Source organism: Ceratotherium simum, chromosome 33, assembly GCF_057802395.1.
Source record: "Ceratotherium simum simum isolate JZ-2026a chromosome 33, ASM5780239v1, whole genome shotgun sequence".
Classification (NCBI taxonomy): domain Eukaryota; kingdom Metazoa; phylum Chordata; class Mammalia; order Perissodactyla; family Rhinocerotidae; genus Ceratotherium; species Ceratotherium simum.
The window spans coordinates 13,139,338-13,145,337 of record NC_141932.1 but is presented as its reverse complement, the minus strand read 5'-3'; positions in this window follow the sequence as shown (position 1 = coordinate 13,145,337).

Sequence of the window (6,000 nt, the reverse complement as noted above, 5' to 3'; positions counted from 1 at the left end):
ACCTAACAAAGTGGGGAGGGTGGAGGGTAGTTCCTGGTGGTTTTGTGGAGTTTCTTCAGTTAACCAACCTTCAGTAGAATGCTGGGTGCTGCCCTGTCTGTTCATTTTCATTTAATTAAATTACGTTTGTGGTCATAAGGTGCTCCTTCCAAGTATTGGTGTTCCCTAGGGTTCTATCCATGGCCCATTGTTCTCCCTGTGTGATTTATGGTTTCACTTGCTGCATATAGATGACTCTCACCTTTTCATTTGGGGACCAGAAACTTTCATTTAGACCAAAATAAATAAATAAAAGTTAAACAATGGAAATCACTTTAAAAATTCTATAAGTGGTGAGTGCTGAGCAAGGCAGGCTCTGCCAGATGTTGAAAAATAATGTTAAGGGGCCGGCCCGATGGCGCAAGCGGTTAAGTGCGTGCGCTCCGCTGCCGTGGCCCGGGGTTCACCGGTTTGGATCCCAGGCGTGCACTGATGCACCGCTTGTCAAGCCATGCTGTGGCAGCGTCCCATATAAAGTGGAGGAAGATGGGCACAGATGTTAGCCCAGGGCCAGTCTTCCTCAGCAAAAAAAGAGGAGGATTGGCAGATGTTAGCACAGAGCTGATCTTCCTCAAAAAAAAAAAAGAAAGAAAGAAAAAGAAAAAGAACGTTAAGCCTCAATAAATAAAACAGTGTGATCCTGGTGCATGGAAAACAGATTAAAGGAACTTCCTAGAAAGGTCAGAAATGGACAGAAACCCACTTGGGAATTTAATGCATGTTGAGCCTGGAATTACAAATTAGTGATGAAAAGATGGATTCTTAACAAATAATGTTGAACCATCTAGAAAAAGAAAAAAGCAAGCTCTCAAAAAGGAATTTAAAACTTAAAGACTTTAAATCAATAAGTGTAAAAGGATTAAATATCTTTTGTTTTGTTTTGTTTTAGGTTTTTTTTTTGCAAAAATGGAATCATACAAACTTTGGCAACTTGCTTTTCTTTCTTAATCTGCTATGTAGTAAACATCTTTCCAATTCCTTTGGTAGTAGCCAAAGATTCCATTGTAGTGATCAACTATGACACATCCGTACTCCAGCTGAAGGTTTTTAGGTTGTTTGCAGGTTTTTTGCTACTACAAATAATGCTGAGGAGAACGTCCTCGCCATTTGCCACTTTTGGCTGTCGCATGAGAAATGTTTATGCACGCAGGCTACTATTTCTTTTTTTAGGCTATATTATTAGAAATGAAATTGCTGGGACATGGAGTATGCATTTAAAATCAATACTCCTGTGTGACTTGTGAAAAATTTATATTCCGTCCAATCCTGTATAGATGCCCATTCTCCCACAGTCTTGCAAATGTTGGAGATTACCATGCTTTGAAATTTTCTCCAACTTCTTGGGAGCAAAATGGTATCTTGTTTCAATGGCATTTTTCTTGGAGTGAGATCTCTTTTAGTCTTTTTCTCACTTTTCCTGAGCTTTGAAGTCAGTCTGCTAAGTGAGAGTCTGCCCTCTTGTTCCTCAAACTCAATAGGTCAGAGTGAATTCAGTACTTCTTCCCTCTGCTCCCCCAAATGTATTTATCTTCTGCTTGTTTTCTTTCCAGCCACACCAAGTTTTCTGGGTCAACCCAATCCAGAAACTTATTTTTAATTCTTCCCCTTTCTTTCTTTGTCACCTTCAGTTAGTTATGAAGTCCTGATTAGTTTTTTAAAATTCTAACATCAGGCGTAAGCGGTTAAGTGTGTGCTCTCCGCTGCGGCGACCCGGGGTTCACCAGTTCCGATCCCGGGCACGCACCGGTGCACCGCTGGTTAAGCCACGCTGTGGCAGCATCCCATATAAAGTGGAGGAAGATGGGCACGGATGTTAGCCCAGGGCCAGTCTTCCTCAGCAAAAAAAAAAAAAAAAGTTTCTTTGGGCTGGCCCCATGGCTTAGTGGTTAAGTGCACGCACTCCGCTGCTGGCGGCCCAGGTTCGGATCCCAGTTGCACACCAATGCACCACTTCTCCAGCCATGCTGAGGCCATGTCCCACATACAGCAACTAGAAGGATGTGCAACTATGACGTACAACTATCTACTGGGGCTTTGGGGGAAAAAAAGGAGGAGGATTGGCAATAGATGTTAGCTCAGAGCCGGTCTTCCTCAGCAAAAAGAGGAGGATTAGCATGGATGTTAGCTCAGGGCTGATCTTCCTCACAAAAAAAATAAAATAAAATAAAATTCTAAAATCATACCTGTGAAGCAGTCACAAAACGCATACAGTTTAAAGAATAATAGGGCAGAAACCCCCATCCAGTTAAGGCTTAGTGTGTCAGGGAACCGCCAGACAACTCTTGGGTTCAGTGATTTGCTGGAAGTTTCAGTGAACCCTTATAAGAACCCAGCAAAGCCATTATACTCACGGTTGTGGTTTATTACAGTGAAAAGATACAATTTATTTATTCATTTATTTTTATTATTTTGCTGAGAAAGATTAGCCCTGAGCTAACATCCGTGTCAATCTTCCTTCACTTTTTATATGTGGGTTGCCACCACAGCACGGCTGACGAGTGATATAGGTCTGGACCTGAGATCCAAACTCGCAAACCCAGGCCGCCAAAGTGGAGCATGCTGAACCCAACCACTACGCCACAGGGCTGGCCCCAGGTTACAGTTTAAAATCAGCAAAGCAAAAGGTGCATAGGGTGGAGTCTAGGAGAGACCAGCAGGAAGCTTCTGGTTGTCTTCTCCCAGTGGAATCATGTGATCAGCACTTAATTCTCCCAACAACGGTGTGTGACAACATGTTCAAAGTATCGCGAACCGGAGAAGCTCACATGAGCCTTGATATCCATGGTTTTTATTGGGGGTCAGTCATGTAGGAATGCCTGGGTGCCCACATGACTGACCTTAGCTATTCATTCCCCAGCCCTTCCAGAGGTCAAGCTGATGCCACATTACCCAAGGCCCCACCATAAACCACATTGTTAGCATAGACCATCTGGTGTGGCCCAAAGCCCCAGGTAAACAAAGACACTCTTATCAGGCAGGACATGCCAAGGGCTCAGAGGTTATGTCCCAGGAGCCATTCAAGGGCCAGTCCTTTCTTTGGAATGTGCAGGGTTTGAGCATTCCAAGACTGTTGAGTTAACCCTTGACTGCACACCTGGGAAGCAGTCAGGATCCAGAAACATGCAGAAAGCCTCTCTCCCCACTGCAGGTGACGTTGATTCGCACTTTTGTTGGCATATTCCTACCTTTCTTTCTCCTTTCACCGTCTCTGGAAGTGTCTCTAAACAAAATAGTTTAGTTCTGCCCGGTCTTTATTTCCCAGCTTTATTGAAGTACAACTTGTATACAATAATGCCCATCCATTTCATACCAGCATTATTCATAATAGCCAAAAAGGGGAAACCACCCAAATGCCCATCAACTGGTAAAGAGATAAACAAAATGTGGTCTATCCATGCAATGGAATGTTATTCAGCCATAAAAAGGAGTGAAGTACTGATACATGCTAAAACATGGATGAAGCTTGGAAATATTATGCTCAGTGGAAGAAGGTGGACACAATGGACCACATACAATTCCATTTAAGATTTTATTTATTTATTTTTTCCCCCCAAAGCCCCAGTAGATAGTTGTATGTCATAGCTGCACATCCTTCTAGTTGCTGTATGTGGGACTCGGCCTCAGGATGGACAGAGAAGTGGCGCCTCGGTGCGCGCCCGGGATCCAAACCCAGGCCACCAGCATCGGAGCGCACGCACTTAACCACCAAGCCACGGGGCCGGCCCTACAATTCCATTTATATGAAATGTCCAGAATAGGCAAATCCATAGAGAAACAAAGTAGATTAGTGCTTGCCTAGGGGGAGAGGTTTGGGAGGAAATGGGCAGTGACTGCTAATGGGTATGGGGCTTCTTTCTGCAGTGATGAAAATCTTCTAATATTGATTGTGGTGCTGGATGCACAGCTCTGGGAATATACTTAAAGCACTGAATTGCACACTTAAATAGGTGCATTGTATGGTATGTGAATTACATCTCAATAAAGCTATTAAAAGATTCAGCCACTTAAGTGTCCAGTGTGACTTTTGATAATTGTATAGTTGTGTAACCAACACCACCCTCAAAATATAGAAGAGTTTCTTTGTGCTCCTTTGCAGTTAATCTCCCAACTCCCAGCCCCAGGCAACCACTGATCTGCTTTCTGTCACTTTAGTTTTGCCTTTTCTAGAACTTTACATAAACAATCGTTCCGTGTTTAGCCTTGTGTGTTTGACTTCTTTCACTTAGCATCGTGTTTCTGAGATTCATCCAGGTTCTTGCACGTATCAATCATTCGCTGCCTTTTCATTGCTGAGTAGTATTCCACTGTGTGGATGTTCCACACAGTGCCATTATCCATTCACCATTTGATGGGCATTTGGGTTATTTCCAGTTTGGGGCTATAATGAATAATGCTGTTATCCACATTTGTCTACAGGTCTTTGTGTAGACATATGTTCTCATTTCTCTTGGGAAAATACATAGGAGCAAGGTCTTCCATGAGGTCAGAGAGGAGAAGGGACTTGTCTGAGGTCCCCAAATAGGAAGAGGTTGGGCTCAAAGTCTTAACTCGGGTTTGGCACCAAAGTTGGTTTCTATGGCCCAAGGGGAGGAGAGTGGCCTGTCCTCTAGGGAATGAAGGCTCACAGCTCCCATTTCCCTGTTTCCCAGGTCAGCCACTTGCCCACTCCCTGCCCTGGCTCTGGGGTCCTCATGGCCAGGCTGCATGGGCTCTGGCAGTCCCCATCACCCACCAGGAAGAATAAACAAGACTTGAGGGCAAGAAGAGGCAACAGCCCAACAGACTGAAAGTGAGAAAGCTGGACAACACCAAGGACAAGGCAACCATTGTGCACGGATGGTGGTCATGTGGGTGGGCACAGCCATTCGGCAGAGGAATGGAAGTCAAATCAATCCTGTGGGTCAGTGACAATCGCTGACACTTAATGAGCCCTCACTATATGCCAGGCATCATTCCAAGGACCTTACACAGGTTAACTCATTTTATTCCTCACGCCAACCCCACGAAGAAAGTACCGTTGCCTTTGTGCCCATTATATGGATGATGAAACTGAGGCTCAATGGCTTGCCCTAGGCCACACAGATAGTGATGGAGAGATAAGTCCACCCAGGTCAATCTGGCCTCATAGATGAGACTCTCAACCACCGTGGTACCTGCCTCTGTGTCAACCCACTCCTGAATGTGTTTCCCAGGGAAATTCTTTCACGGGCCAGCAGGGGTCTGTGTTTGATGATGATAATGATGATGAAGATGATGATGATGATGATGATGATGATGATGATGATGATGATGATAATGATGATGATGATGATGATCGAGGGGTGGTTGGTGGAGTTGGGAACTGGGGCGTTGGTCACCACTAGGGCAGCAGAGGGAAAAATAAGGTGGAGGTAAAATGCAGAATAGAAGTCAGCGATAGAAGCAGCAGACTAGATTTGTGGTAACATACAGAAGGGAGGCGGGGAGAGAGACAGGGAGGGAGGGAGAGAGAAATAAATGGGGGAGGAGAGAGAAGAGGAAGAAGATGAGGGGGAAGGGAATGAGAGGGAGAGGAGAAGGAAAAGAAAAGCAAACAAAATACACTCTTCTCCAGTCTACCCAATGAATATGAATGTATCCTTCCAGGGAATATGTCTATAAGATAAATTGGTAATTTTGGTAATTTGGCAAATGTATTCTTGGCTTTTTTCATGCTTCAATTGAGATCATGGGATGACAGATGGTGCAAGGGGGTCTCCATCTGATCTTATCCTTCCTGGGTACCCCCATAGGTCCAGCCCTCGGGTTTCCCTGTCCCCTTGGGGGAAGACCAGCCCTCTCCTCAGTGGCAGGAGAGAGCCACTGAAATGTCTGGAGAAAGGCTGGGTAACAGGCTGCGGAGTATGCGGGACCCAAGCCCTTCCCCTCTGGCCCTGGGTTCAAACCCGCACACTCCACCCAAGCCTGCACCTGTCTTTCAAA